The sequence below is a fragment of the Gossypium arboreum genome, unplaced genomic scaffold, assembly GCF_025698485.1.
Source record: "Gossypium arboreum isolate Shixiya-1 unplaced genomic scaffold, ASM2569848v2 Contig00296, whole genome shotgun sequence".
Classification (NCBI taxonomy): domain Eukaryota; kingdom Viridiplantae; phylum Streptophyta; class Magnoliopsida; order Malvales; family Malvaceae; genus Gossypium; species Gossypium arboreum.
In genome coordinates this window covers 2,769-19,580 of record NW_026440412.1, presented here as the reverse complement: position 1 = coordinate 19,580, position 16,812 = coordinate 2,769, and the positions used below count along the sequence as shown (strand labels likewise).

The 16,812-nt window shown below is 33.6% G+C and overlaps 1 pseudogene; it reads left to right on the top strand.

The window, feature by feature from the left end:
• The first annotated feature begins 1,925 nt into the window (after positions 1 to 1,925).
• Positions 1,926 to 5,085, top strand: LOC128288819 (ribulose bisphosphate carboxylase large chain-like; annotated as a pseudogene).
• The last annotated feature ends 11,727 nt before the right edge of the window (positions 5,086 to 16,812 follow it).

Below are 16,812 nucleotides of genomic sequence, written 5' to 3'. Positions count from 1 at the left end.
AATTTTTCTCATCTTAAATTCTAAGATTGGATTTGCGCCAATGGAAACCATAAATTTCATACACAATAGAAGGATATGGTAGATCTAGCTTTTTAGATAGTGAACGGACGAACCCCATTCTATTCACTGGTACGGACTGTTGATACTGAAAAGTTGTTTCTTTTTTCTCAGCCCATGATCTGAACAAGTCGCACATACACCCTAGTACATGTTCTCGGCGCTGAGGACATCCCCAAGAGCAGGGGATTTGTGACATTTCTAATTGGCTGTCTTGCATTTCTAATAAGTTGTTTAATAGTTGGCATACTGAATTATATACATAATAGACTGGTTTAGATCGATCCTAACCAGATGATTCTGAATTACTTTTTTCTATTTAATAGATAAAATATTAACCCCTTAGGCTTTAGGCTTAAGTTAAGAAGGAAAGAAGAGGGATTAAATCAATCTTAATTAAATTGTGGATTGGTGTTAAATCGTTGCTATTGCTATTTGTTATTTAACTTATTTAACTGCCACAAGATCCACAATTCCATGAGCTTGGGCTTCTGTTGCTGACATAAAACATCTCTTTCCATGTCTTCGGATACAACCCATAGGGGCTTGCCTGTTCTTGTACATAAACCCTTGTGAGGCTTTCATAGGGATGTTAAAAGAGTATCTACAGGACCTAATTATCAACGGCTCCCCAAGCACGTTAAAATTCGTCCTAGGGTCGCTCCGCCGACTGGAACACTTAGAGCAGCTCCCGTGTCAATCACTTCATTCTCTCCGTTAGACCATCTGTAGCGCTATAGCTACAGCTCTAACTCGATTATTTTAATAATTGCTGTACCTCACAAGTTACATTAATTTGTTGACCGGCGGTATCTTGACCTTAACTACTAGGGCGTTGTAAATATTAGGCATCTTGCCCGGGGAAAGGTTATCCAGTACTGGACCGATGATTTGAGAAATACGCCCCAGATTTTCTTTTTCAAGCGTGGAAACTCCAGGAACAGAAGTAGTAGGATTTATTTTCATAATAAAGTGAAATATGTCAATTTTTTTTTTTCCAAAATTATCTAATACAAAATAAATCTTCGACAGGAGGTTGATCGGTTAATTCAATAAGAAATGGGGGTTAGCGCTCGATTTCGTTGGTCCCATCCAATTCAAGTGCATGCAATTGGATTGGTTCCTTATTCAATGAAGGAATTTTTAAGTTCAACCAACCTATTTTCAAAATAGGAAGTGGATAAATAAAAATTTTGGGAGAGTCTTCATTTGTCCATCATTATAGGCAACACCATCCATATTATCTCAGGAATTCGAACCCGAACTCTATTTATGATTCCTTATTTCTATCTCATTAGCCTTGTTTCAATTTCATTTCATATTTTATTTTAGCATATCGATTTTTTTACTTACGTCCAACCTCCCCTTTTCCATCTATATTCCTTTTTTCATTTGGCCGAATTACGCCTGTTTTCACATCTAGGATTTACATACAAATATATATTACTGTCAAGGGTGAATTTTATTTTATTGAGCTTATAATATATAATTTATATTAGATGTTAGAATATTAATTCTATTATATATTTATCTATTCTATTATATATATTCTAATATATATTAGTATTATTTTATATTATTTATCTATTTCTATCTATTTCTATTTCATTTATTTCATTTGCATTTAGAATTTTGATTCAAAAAAAAGGAATTATAAACTTGAAAACACGGATCAGGTTGCGCCATACATATGAAAGAATATAGAATAATGATGTATTTATGAATCAAATACTATGGTCTAATAAGGAACCTTTCGGATTCGTTGATAATTTTTGAAAGATTTCTTCAAAGGTTTCATTAACTCCTCATTTATATCGAGTAGACCTTGTTGTTGCGAGAATTTTAATTCATGAGTTGTAGGAGGACTTATGTCACCACAAACAGAGACTAAAGTGTTGATTCAGCTGGTGTTAAAGAGTATAAATTGACTTATTATACCCTGAATATGAAGTCAAAGATACTGATATCTGGCAGCCTTCCGAGTAACTCCTCAACCCGGAGTTCCGCCTGAGGAAGCAGGGGCCGTAGCTGCTGAATCTTCTACTGGTACATGGACAACTGTGGACCGATGGGCTTACCAGCCTTGATCGTTACAAAGGGCGATGCTACGACATTGAGCCCGTTCCGAGAAGAAGATCAATATATATGTTATGTAGCCACCCTTTAGACCTTTTTGAAGAAGGTTCTGTTACTAACATGTTTACTTCCATTGTGGGTAATGTATTTGGGTTCAAAGCCCTGCGCGCTCTACGTCTAGAGGATCTGCGAGTCCCTACTGCTTATATTAAAACTTTCCAGGCCCGCCTCATGGCATCCAGGTTGAAAGAGATAAATTGAAAGTATGGTCGCCCCCATTAGGATGTACTATTAAACCTAAATTGGGGTTATCCGCTAAGAACTACGGTAGAGCAGTTTATGAATGTCTACGTGGCGGCTTGATTTACCAAAGATGATGAGAATGTGAACCCCAACCATTTATGCGCTGAGAGACTGTTTCTTATTTTGTGCCGAAGCAATTTTTAAATCACAGGCTGAAACAGGTGAAATCAAAGGGCATTACTTGAATGCTACTGCAGGTACATGTGAAGAAATGATCAAAAGGGCCATGTGCTAGAGAATTGGGAGTCCTATCGTAATGCACGACTACTTAACAGGTGGGTTCACCGCAAATACTAGCTTGGCTCATTATTGCCGAGATAATGGTCTACTTTCACATCCATCGCGCAATGCACGCAGTTATTGATAGACAGAAGAATCATGGTATGCACTCGTGTACTAGCTAAAGCTTTACGTATGTCTGGTGGAGATCATATTCACGCTGGTACAGTAGTAGGTAAACTTGAAGGAGAAAGGGACACAACTTTGGGCTTTGTTGATTTACTACGTGCATGATTTTATTGAAAAGAGATCAGCTGGTATTTATTTCACCTCAAGATTGGGTTTCTATGCCAGGTGTTCTGCCTGTAGCTTCTGGGGTATTCATGTTTGGCATATGCTCGCTTTGACTGAGATCTTGGGAGATGATTCCGTACCACAATCGGTGGAGGAACCTTAGGACACCCTTGGGGAAATGCACCGGTGCTGTAGCTAATCGAGTAGCTTTAGAAGCATGTGTACAAGCTCGTAATGAGGGATGTGACCTTGCCCGCGAGGGTAATGAAATTATCTCAAGAGGCTAGCAAATGGAGTCCTGAACTAGCTGTTGCTTGTGAAGAATGGAAGGCGATCAAATTTGAATTCGATTTGTGGATAAATTAGATAAAGTGGAAAATGAGATAAACCAGCTTCATAAATCAAATTTGAATTGAAGCAATGGATACTTTGTAATCCAGTAATTACTGTCGGTTTGTTGAATTGTAATTAACCTCGGCCCAATCTTTACTAAAAGGATTGAGCTGATTCTATTGTCTATATTTTGATAGATATATTTTTTATCTAGATATACAAGATCTTAAATACAAAAATAAAAGACTAAACACAACTCAAATTTTCTCTGGGTCCATAATTAATCCTAAGTATGGATCCTCAGGATTGGTGTATTCTTTTCATCCTATATACCACGGTTTTGGATTATGGATCGAGCCAAGCATCACAAACTCTTCTACCCATCCTGTATGTTGTCCTTTTGGCTCCGTGTTGGAATAGAAACTTATTGTATTAGTAGACGAGATTTTACGAAAAGGTTCTTGATAGGAGAAAATTTTTTTCAATTTTTTCAGTGGATTTTACACAACATGGGGAAATCACTATTTCTAATTGAAAAATTGATATTTCTAATTCAAAAGAAAAGAGCTCTATCCTATCATATATAATGAACTGCTACCTAGTTTCTCGCCAAAGAGAATCGTTTCTTTCAATATTCACTCATTGTTCGTTAATAACCCCAGTGATTGTATCTAGTATGCGTATTCTGATAGGAAATAAAATATTCAATTGATTTTTCAATGAATGACTATTCATCTACTGTACTTTCATGGAAATAGAGGCAAGAAAGCTTCTATGGAAAAATCATGGTTCAATTTGATCTTGTCTATGGAGAATTAGAATACAGATGTGGGCTAAGTAAATCAATGGATAGCCGCCTTGGTCCTGTTGAAAATACTACTGTAAACGAAGACCCGACTAGAAAATGATACGGATAAAAACATTCATGATTGTAGTGACAGCTCTAGTTATTACAGTAAGGTTGATCATTTAGTTGACGTCAAAGACATTCGGAATTTCATTTCTGATGACACCTTTTAATTAGGGATAGTAATCAGGACCGTTATTCTGGTTATATTGATAGTGAAAATCAAATTTTGAGCTTAACAATGATCATTCTTTTTGAGTGAACTAGAAAGTTTTTTATAGTTATCATAATTCTAGTTATATGAATAATGGATCGAAAATGATGAGCCCTACTATCATTTTAACTTGTATGATAAATGATACTAACTGTGGTTGGAATAACTACATTATTAGTTGTATTGACTCTTATCTTCGTTCTCAAATCTGTATTGATAGTTCCATTTTTTGTAGAGTGACAATTCCAATGATAATTATATTTATAATTACATTTGCGGCGAAGGTGGAAATAGTAGTGAAGGCAAGAATTTCGATATAATAACTCGTGAAAATGGTAATGATTTAACTCTAAAAGAAAGTTCTAATGATCTTGATCTATACAAGGATTTGTGGGTTCAATGCGAATGCGAAAATTGTTATGGAGTAAATTATAAGAAATCGCTTAATTCAAAAAATGAATATTTGTGAACAATGTGGATATCATTTGAAATGAGGAGTTCAGATAGAATCGAACTTTCGATTGATCCAGGCACTTGGGGTCCCATGGATGAAGACATGATCTCTCTGGATCCCATTGAATTTCAGTCTGAAGAAGAGCTTTATAAAGATCGTATTGATTTTTATCAAAGAAAGACAGGATTAACTGAGGCTATTCAAACAGGTAATGGGTCACCTAAACGGTATTCCTATAGTAATCGGGGTTATGGATTTTCAGTTTATGGGGGAGTATGGGATCTGTAGTAGGCGAGAAAATGGTTCGTTTGATCGAATATGCTACCAATAATTTTTACCTCTTATTCTAGTGTGTGCTTCCGGAGGAGCACGCATGCAAGAAGGAAGTTTGAGCTTGATGCAAATGGCTAAAATATCTTCCGCTTTATATGATTATCAATCAAATAAAAAGTTATTTTATGTATCAATTTTACATCTCCTACTACTGGTGGAGTGACTGCGAGTTTGGTATGTTGGGGATATCATTATTGCTGAACCCAATGCTTATATTCCATTTAGGGTAAAAGAGTAATTGAGCAAACATTGAATAAAAACAATACCGGAAGGTTCATAGTGGCGGCTGGAATATTTATTCCATAAGGGTTTATCTGATCCAATCGTACCACGTAATCTTTTTAAAAGGTGTTCTGAGTGAGTTAGTTATTCCAGCTCACGGTTTTTCCTTTGAATCAAAATTCAATCAAGTAGAGTCTTAAGTGAAATTTTTTTATTTGTAGTGAAAAGGTAGTTAGTTAGTTTATCAGAATCAAAGTCAAAGCCCGCGTAATGGGCTTTGACTTTGTGACAAAAAAAGGAATTGTCGAAAAACAAATTATGTGGATAATTATTATTATCATTATCCGATATTACTAATGAGTAAACCTCTAGCAACAAGATAAAAAGCGAATTTTTCCTTCAGTGAAATGAAATTGAATTTGGAGAGACAACAAAACGAATTTTATCTCCCTCTATTGCGTATGTATATAGAATTTAAATAGAGAAAAATAGAATAGAAATATAGAGTTTTGCATCTTTCTATATCTCCTGAAAATTCTATTTTTACTAATAATCCCTGTTCTTGATCGGATTCTAACGAATCGAATCTTCGACAATTTGTAATAAACTCTTTCTTTATTAAATTCAAAAATGCAAATTAGAAGACAAGAAACAAGAGAATAATAAGAAAAGTAAGAATAAAGCAAGATAACAAAGAAAGTGGATTATCTTATCACATACATCTATTTTATTTGATTTAAAAAGATGGGCAAGTCCTTTTATTTAATTCTACATTCTTTGCACTTATTAGATATCTATTAGATATATAGATTCGCTTAGATATACTTTAGTATTTAGATATACTTAGTATAATATACGAATTATAATATAATCGTTATAAGATATATTTCTAACTAAACAATATAACAATAACAGGTACAAATATTAAATTGAGGTACCCATTTTATGACAACTTTCAGCAGTTTTCCTCTATTTTGTGCCTTTAGTAGGCCTAGTATTTCCGGCAATTGCAATGGCTTTTATCTTTGTATGTTCAAAAACTAAGATTTTTTAGATTCGATGGGGCCAAGACCAAATCTTATCTATTTTTTTCAAGACTTAGATGTCATGGATACTCATTTAGTAGAATATTGTATAACATCCGGCTTACCCGAACCGAACATAAATGAAAAAGCCCTCTTATGCATACGTAAACATGGTATAGGTTAAATGAATTATAGTAAGTGGATCGGTACCGAACGGATGTATTAAATTAAAGTCTATATATCTAGTAGATCCGTATAGGCGATCATATAAGGGGATGATTTAGATCGAAGCAATTTGATGAATTCCTTCTAAAAGTTCATATCAAAATAGTACTAGTTGATGAGAGTTACTTCGAAACAAAAAGTAAAGTCGAATTTTTTGGTTATTCTCTCAATTCGAATAAAATGCAACTGGATCTAGTATGTATGAGTTGGCGGATCAGAATCTATATGGATAGAATTTATAGTGGATCTCGAAAACAAGCAATTTTTGCTGGGCCTTTATCCTTTTTTTGGTTCATTAGGTTTTTATTAGTTGGAACTTTCTAGTTATCTTGGTAGGAATTTGACATCTTTATTTCCGTCTCAGCAAATAGTTTTTTTTCCACAAGGAATCGTGGATGTCTTCTATGGGATCTGCATTCCTCTTTATTAGTTCCATTTTGTGGTGCAGTACAATTTTTGGAATGTAGGCAGTGGTGAAGATCGATTCGATAGAAAGGAGGAATAGTCTGTATTTTCGTTGGGTTTTTCCTGAAAAATCGTCGCATCTTTCTACGATTCCTATGAAAGATATTCAGTCCATCAGAATAGAAGTTAAAGAGGGTATTTATGCTCGTCGTGTCCTTTATATGGAAATCAGAGTCCAGGGGCCGTTCCTCGACCTCGTACTGCTGATGAGAATTTGACTCACGCGAAATTGAACAAAAAGCCGCTGAATTGGCCTATTTTTTGCGTGTACCGATTAAAGTCTTTTGAAATGAATTGCAGAATAAAAGCTTTCTGCCGGGAGGAAAAAGCCTCAATCCAAGAATCCTTTTTCTATAGCAGAACTAAACTGAAGTTTCTTCAGAATGCCCATTCAAACCAAAGCGGACGTATACGGAAGAGTCATAACATAAAAAACAGTTTTTTTGTCCACAAAATAGTTTTTATGCGTCTGTAAATGTAAAACCGCTCAACTTAATTCAGTAAAAAAATAAGCAAGAAATCGAAATATTGGATTCATCTCATATATCAAATCGAAATAAAGACTTTCGCTTTTTATTTGTAATATTTGGAGTTGATATGTTAGATACAGATAGATCATATCTTGTAAATTTTCTACTTTTCTTTTCTCAATCGGCCCCTCCCTTTATCCTTTCTTTTGTGCTCCTTAAGAACCAAAGAACCAAACAAGTGATTTTCTTTCATAACATAATGATAAACGTAATGATAACTTTTCTGTCTTTTTTTGTCACTCATTTTTGATCAGCATAATATTTTTTCCAATTTTTTTTCAATTATTGCTGGACTCTAGACCATATATAGTTTAGATAACCCGCGAAAATTTTCGACATATTTGATTGCGATCTTGATATAGACAGGGCGCCCTTTCGTCTCAAAATCTGAATAGAACAATCTTTATTATTTGAAGCGGTTCTTTCGGGCAGTTATCAAAAGAGGGCAATTGCTTTGAATTTGATCAATTGAGATATATGGAAACAAAAACAATATAACAATAATATATATATTTCATTCGAATTCAAAGTGGATTCTTATTTTCTATATTCTGTATTCTTTTTAGATTCAATTAGATTCAAGGGCTAAGCAACTGAATCAAAAAAACAGAGAATAGATTCATGGGGCCCTACTTTATAATATAATGAAAGGTATGCTTGATAGAAAGATTAGATCACATAAAGTCAACGAAAGAGGTGGGCTCATTAACAACTCATAGATGAAAAATGGTAAAAAGAAAGCACTCCCTCTTCTCTATATCTTGTATCTATAGTATTTTTGTTCTGGTGGATCTCTTCATTTAATAAAAGTTCGAAATCTTGGATTACTAATTGGTGGGATATTAGGTAATCTGAAACTTTTTTGAATGATATTCAAGAAAAGAGTATTTCAGAACAATTCATAGAAGTAGAGGAACTCTTCCTGTTGGACGAAATGATAAAAGAATACCCGGAAACACATCTACAAAAGCTTCGTATAGGAATCCAAAAGAAACGATCCAATTGATCAAGCTGCACAATGAGGATCATATCCATACGATTTTGCACTTCTCGACCAATCTAATCTGTTTCGTTATTCTAAGCGGTTATTCTATTTTGGGAATGAAGAACTTTATTCTTAACTCTTGGGTCAAGAATTCCTATATAATTTAAGCGACACAATAAAAGCTTTTCTATTCTTTTATTAACAGATTTATGTATAGATTTCATTCACCCCACGGTTGGGAAACCAATGATTGCCTCTATATATAAAGATTTTGGATTTGCTCATAATGATCAAATTATATCTGGTCTTGTTTCTACTCTTCCAGTCATTCTAGATACAATTTTAAAATATTGGATCTTTCTGTTATTTAAATCGTGTATCCTTCCGTCACTTAGAAGTTATTTATCATTCAATGAACGACTGAAAATGATTCACGGATTCAATTAGAATTTTTTCTTACTTTCGAGATAAGCAAAGCATGCAAAGTCGTAATTTACTTTACTCTTTTCTACCCATCAGAGAATACAATTTCTCCTCTGTTTCAGTCATTTTTTTTTCAGTTTTCAGTAAAAGTAAATAGCAGAATCGTGGCTAGGGAACCATACTAGTGACCTACCTAATTTTATTGTAGAAATTTTTGGATCAATGATTGGACCATGCAAACTAGAAATATTTTTTCTTGGATAAAGGAGGAGATTATTCTGGATCCATTTCCCGTATCGCTCATGATCTATATAATAACCGGGGCTTCCATTTCAAAATGCATATCCCATTTTTGCGCAGCAGGTATGAAATCCATGAGAAGCAACAAGGCGTATTGTATGTGCCAATTGCCATTTAGCGAATAAAACCTGTGGATATTGAGGTTCCACAAGCGGTACTTCCTGATACTGTATTTGAAGCGGTTGTTAGAATTCCTTATGATATGCAATCGAAACAAGTTCTTGCTAATGGTAAGAAAGGGGTTTGAATGTGGTGCTGTTCTTATTTTACCAGAGGGGTTTGAGTTGTCCCTGCCTGATCTGTATTTCGCCTGAGATGAAAGAAAAGATAGGAAATCTGTCTTTTTCAGAACTACCGCCCTACTAAGAAAAATATTCTTGTGATAGGTCCTGTTCCTGGTAAAATATATAGTGAAATCAATTCTTCCTATTCTTTCCCCTGCAGATCCTAGTAATAAGGATGCTCATTTCTTAAAATATCCCATATACGTAGGCGGAAATAGGGAAGGGGCCAGATTTATCCTGACGGGAAACAAAAGTAACAATATCATTTATAATGCTACGGCAACAGGTATAGTAAGCAAAATCACACGAAAAGAAAAGGGGGGTACGAAATAACCATAACGGATGCCTTGATGGACATCAAGTGGTTGATATTATCCCCCAGGACCAGAAACTTTGTTTCAGAGGGTGAATCTATCAAACCTGATCAACCATTAAATAATTAATCCTAATGTGGGTGGATTTGGTCAGGGGATGCAGAAATAGTACTTCAAGACCCACTACGCGTCCAAGGTCTTTTGTTCTTCTTGGCATCTATTGTTTTTGCACAAATCTTTTGGTTCTTAAAAAGAAACAGTTTGAGAAGGTCTCAGTGTCCGAAATGAATTTCTAGATCTGTGGATTTATCAACATCAAATTTGTAAAAAGAACAAATTATTCCTGGCAATTAGGTTAGGTATAATGAAAAAAGGGATGAAAAGTCTTTTGCTTGTTTTTCTTCTCTCTAGGAATTGCTTTTACCGCATTCAAAATTCAAAACAAAATATGTATATTGTGAAGAAGATCATTTGTCTTTACCTCTTTTTTCTTCTTTTTCAATCTAAATTGGACCAAATTGGGGGTGTAATTATATTCCTCATTGTCAGTGTCAGATTTGAAATGTTACAGAATAGGTTTTGTTTTCTAAATTCTAATTTGAGTAGATACTCAAACATAAGAGATATAAGTGGAGAATAGAAAGGAAGAATAAATTAAATGAGGGGAACAAATAATTACAGGGAGTATTCTTCGTCTTTCTAGCCTTCTGACACAAGAAAAGGTGTGTAAAATTCTTTCTTGTGTCGAAATAATAAATAACCTGGGACCCGTTCGTCAAAGATTTCTATTCTTAGTTTCGATTTTTCCAGATTTTTCAGAACCCTTTATTTTTTCGATTTACTTATAATAGAACAAGTAATAAGGATAATATAATAAGTATAAAATAAGTCGAAATAAGTATAATATACTAAGTGAATGGACAACCAAAAAAGAGAAGGAACTCTTACCGATTTTTTTGATAAAATAGAATCAAGGCGATAACCTTATAAAATAATTTCAAACTTTGATGAAATACTAAAATAAATCGAGTAAGGTTAGACTAGTTCAGAAAAGGTTTGAATCTGGTCGACAGAAAAAAAAGAAATATTAAATATATATTGTATTGTGTCATCCAATTGAGTGATTCCTTTTTTCTTCTAACCTTGAAAGTATCGATAGATACTATCGAAGAGCAGAGATGCTATGAATCAATTAATTGAAATTGAGTTCATTTTTCAAAAAATCATCGGAAAAGTGATCCATTTGTTGTCATTTATACGACCAAAATATTATGATCATGATCATTAAGAATTCAACGGACCCTTCCTCAAGAATCAGACAAAGAAAGAGGAGTAAGGGCCCTGTTGAGTTCTTACACTTTCATGCCTATAACTTAGTTCGTCCCCATTATCCATTATTCCATATTACAGTGGACGAACCCAATCCAGAATATGAACCATAAAAGAAAATACCTATTAAACTGATCACAGGAATACCAGTTATCCGTAATTTATTATCCAAAGAGGAATCCTTCCAGTAGTATCGGCCATTTATCCTGCTTCCTCCGCATTTCATCAAGTGGTCATGCTAAAGACATAAACAGTCATAGATAATTATGAGATACAATCCTTCCGAATGGGATAAGAGAATTCCTACTATTATTTAGTATTCTATCACTCTTTTTTTCTAATTGAAGAAATAATTGAAAATAAAACAGCAAGCACAAAATGAGTAATAACCCCCAGTAGAGACTGGTAACGATTCAATTCAACATTTTGTTCGTCTGGGTTTGATTGTGTCATAGTTTCATAATTAATTCGAATTAGGTTTATCGTTGGATGAACTGCATTGTTGATATTGACCTCTAAAAGAAACGGTAGGTACAGCTAGTCCGTGAACAGCCAACCATCGCACTGTAAAATTGGATAGGTTCGATCTATGGTCATTGGGTCTCCTTAAAAGATCTACTAAATTCATCGAGTTGTTCCAAAGAATCAAAACGGCCAGTTATTAATGGAATCTTTGTCGGCTCTGTAAAATACACTGTTTGGACGAGGCTTCAAACACACTCATAAGCTAAACCTGTGCTGACGAATAACCAACCCATGATGAATAGGGAAGGTATAGTAATATTATGAATGACCCAGTATCGAATACTGGTAATAATATCAGCAAAAGAACGTTCTCCTGTGCTTCCAGACATGCTGAGCTCTAACATATTCTTTAGGGATCGATTCCGTAAAAGATGGGATCAGTAAATGGGAATTCACCGAAACTAAATCTTGTGAGATCGTCAATATTGTACCAAAGGTATTTTTAGAGTATACTGAATCAGTATAGCTATCCTTCTTCTGACACAGCAACGCAATTTCAAACAGTATATCGACGAAGTGCTAGATAATTTCTTTCTTCTTCTTGCTTGTCGATGTATAACCAGGCATCATGCAATAGAAAATTCCTCAAATTCCTGGAGGTATTGGCTTGGGCCTAGAAACGGAAGATCAGGTAACCCGTGAATCCAACGAGTTGGTTTATAATAATTCATGAAGGAAATTATCATATTTCCGCAAGTCAATTAGATGCGAAATATAAAAATTGACTTTTTTTCGTAGTTGCACAAGAGGTTTTGTTTTTTGTTGGAAGCCCTCTTTTTTTTTTTATTTTTATTTTAAGGAATTGCTTAGTCGTCTAGTAACAAGTAAGAGTAGTCGTTAGATATAGATAAAAAAAAAAGAGCAAGGAATAAAAAAAAATTCTACTAATCAATATTTGTGAGGCGGCCTTTCTTGTATTCTTGTATTAGATCCAAAGGTTTTTTCTTGACCTAACTACAAAGATGATGAATCGATTTCTTTTTTCTACTCACCTTGTCCTGCCGCTCATTTCTTGTGAATACATTATTTATAATGATTGATGAAGCAAAAATTTCAATTGAACTTATTATTTCAATTGGTATTTTTGCTTATCCTCCTCGTTTAAAAATTGAAACTTAGGTAAGTGCTTTATAAACATATGTATAAAAAGAACATATTTCATTTAGTTCCTTCATGCCTACTATAACTAGTTATTTTGGTTTTTACTAGCGGCTTTAATTATAACCTCAGCTTTATTTATTGGTCTGAGTAAGATATGACTTATTTGAAAATTAATTCAATGAACGAACATCATATAAAACAAAGCTTTCTTGCCCTATTCCATATATTCTATAGCCTCATCAAAGTTAATTATCAATTATTAGGTATTGATATTCATGGGCAATAGAAATTAATATTTAGGACAGATATTACCTTCTTTTTTCTCCTTTCAAATAAATTGAAATGATTGAAGTTTTCTATTTGGAATCGTCTTAGTCTAATTCTCATTATTTTGGTTGGATTATTCGTAACCGCATATTTACAATACAGACGTGGTGATCAGTTGACCTTTGATTAATTAACATACCTTTTTTGACTGACTCCTTTAATTCTTAAATTTTTAATTTCAATTTATTTAATAATTTGAATTTAATAATTTAATCCAAGGAGGTCAAATTGAATTGTTGTTCAATTTTTTTTTCAGTTCGGTGTAATTTTTCGACCTAACAAGAGCGGAATCGCGCCTGTAGGATTTGAACCCACGACATTAAGGGTTTTAGACCCAATGTTCTACTGAACTGAACTAAGAGCGCTTTTCTTAATAAATAAGACTGTAAAAAGAGGATCTTTTATTTTATAACCTCAATACATCGCGCACAACTATACTATCATATATCATATATATTATGAGAAAACGATAGATTATGTATGCTTAATTTTAATCAATCTAAAACGACTCTCTCGTTACTGCTCAAAGGAGAAGTAATAGGTAGGGATGACAGGATTTGAACCCGTGACATTTTGTACTCCAAAACAAACGCGCTACCAAGCTGCGCTACATCCCTTTCAATTGGCCTACAATGTCATTGTAGAGAATCCCTGTCTTGTTTTCCACATTCTTTATTTCATCTATTGATATACAAAACGGATCTTTCCATTTCCTCTTTTTGGTCTCATATCATATAACAAACCATATAATGAATAATAAATGAATATTTTTATGGGAATTCTCAGGCGGAAAGGGACCTATTTTGTTTTGTTGTTTTAAGAAAGGGAAAATCTTATCTATCGAATCATTGTACATTTAAATTTGAATTTTGAATTAGAATTCCGGCAAATAGACAAATCCAAGTGGTCTTTAACCACACATACATGCGATTATATATGTATTACCATAATGTAATACGATAAAGAAGGAGGATTTTAAATGCGAGATCTAAAAACATATCTTTCCGTAGCACCGGTACTAAGTACTCTCTGGTTCGGTTCTTTAGCGGGTTTATTGATAGAGATCAATCGTTTCTTCCCGGATGCGTTAACATTCCCTTTTTTTTAATTCGAGTTATTGTCGCGGGACGGGCGAAAAAGATTAGATCGAGATACAATCAAATATCTGTGACTACTCTCTGGCCCCCCCCCTTTTTTTAGTTTTTTTTTAGAATTAGATAAGAATTAGATAAAATAAATAAGGAAGGTAGAACGAAAAAAGTGGATTCAACCTCACCGAAACTCGGGTTCAAGCTCCAATTAAATTACTAGTAGAGCGAAAAGAGAAATGGGCTTGGAACAACAGTATCCTACAAGATACTTAAAGAAAATAACGCATGGTGGTTTGATTCTAAATAGAGTTCGAAATCGTTGTATTACTTTATTCTTATTATTTACTATAAATCTATATTGATTTATTATATTGATTGCAACAAAATCTTTCAAGATTTGGTTTTGAGTTACAACTTTTATTTCTTTTTTTTCATTCCTTTCTTCTTCGCTTTTGATCGGAAAATAGAAAGTTAAGAATTAAAAACTCAAAGGAGGTTCATGGCCAAGAGTAAAGATGTCCGAGTAACGATTATTTTTGGAATGTACCAGTTGTGTTCGAAACGGCGTTAATAAGGAATCAACGGGTATTTCCAGGTATATTACTCAAAAAATCTCGACACAATACGCCCAACTGATTGGAATTGAAGAAATTTGTCCTCATTGTTACAAACATACAATCTACGGGGAGATAAAGAAATAAATCGAATCAAGTGCTCGTATGTCACCACTTCCCGAGAATATGAAAATATGACATTAGGTATATAATATATTAAGTATATAATTAGTTATATAACGCATATTTTCTTTCTATATTATTAATATTATTTATTTAAATATTATTAATATATTTTAATTTATATATATTTAAATTATATATTGAAATGATAAATAATAATAAAATAAACAATACAATAATAAAATAATAAAACCAAATCCTTATTTATTATATTAATTCTATAATTTGAATTTTCAAAATAGGATTTTAGAAATAGAGATAGGGATAGGATTCTTTTAGAAATATTAGAAATAAGGAATAAAGAAATCATGGATAAATCCAAGCGACCTTTTCTTAAATCCAAGCGATCTTTTTCGTAAGCGTTTGTTCTCGATCCAATCGGGGGATCGAATTGATTATAGAAACATGAGTTTAATTAGTCGATTTATTAGTGAACAAGGAAAAATATTATCTAGGCGAGTAAATAGATTGACCTTAAAACAACAACGATTAATTTACTATTGCTATAAAAACAAGCTCGTATTTTATCTTCGTTACCTTTCTTAATAATGAGAAACAGTTTGAAAGAAGCGAGTCGACCAACTAGAACTACTGCTCTTAGAACCAGAAATAAATAGGCTTACCCTTCAAAAGAATCGAATCCGGTTGGGGAAGAAAAAAAATTTTTTATTGAGCGTCTTCGCTCATCTTGTTTTGATGACCTTATCAGAATCAGAATTTTTTATCATATTAATTTCTACTCTACCTTCCCCGAGTTCATTCTCGAGGGAACCCATTTCATTTAAAGCATTTCGTTGATTCCTTCCGATCTCCTTATTTTCTAATCTCGTTGGAAATCATATAAAGACAATTCCTATTTGAGATAGCTATTTGTGCAAGTATTTTACGATTCAGAAGCAACTGTTTCTTGTACAGATTGTGTATTAATCGACTATAACTATAGGATACCCCCACCCCACGAATTACTGCATTTATTCGAGTGATCCACAAACGACGAAAATCCCTTTTTTTCCTATCTCTATCCCGATGAGCCGAAACCAAAGCTCTTATTCTTTGTTGAGTAATAGTTCGAGTAAGTCTTGAATGAGCCCCTCGAAAGCTTGATGCAAATAAACTAATTTTTTTTCGACGTCTACGAGCTATATATCCCCGTTTAATTCTGGTCATTGAATAAAGAAATTTTGATGAATAACTAATTCTTTCTTTCAGTTATTCTTTTCTAGTCTATTAATAACAAAACGGATTCTTCCAATGTATAAAATAAAAATTCCAATGGCTTTTGCTACTCTAACCGTCCCGACCACGATTTTTCCTTTTTTCTAGGCATTTCATTTCGCCTTGAAATAAGAAATTGTATTGATACTAGGTATCAAAAAAAGCATATTAACTAAAATAAAGGAGTAAATAGAAATGGATAAATAAATAGTGGGTTCCATCGTTTCTATGGTTACTTCTTAAACGGTGAGGTCCTCTCTATACACCGGAGCTCATTCCTTCATTTAATTGGTAACTTGTACAGTTCACACTCTTCGGCTCTACTCATAAATTTTCCAGTAATAGATCTTTCACAACGAGATCTATCTTATACAGTAACGGTATGTAAGGATGAGGATTAATTGGGCAGCTGACCCTGTTAGTCCGTTCTTTGCAAGAGTCGAAGCATAATCTTTTTGCTTTTTAAATAGGATTTTCCCCGCTTAATGGATAAGCATTTGCTACCAATGGGGAATTTTTTCTCATCTTAAATTCTAAGATTGGATTTGCGCCAATGGAAACCATAAAATTTCATACACAATAGA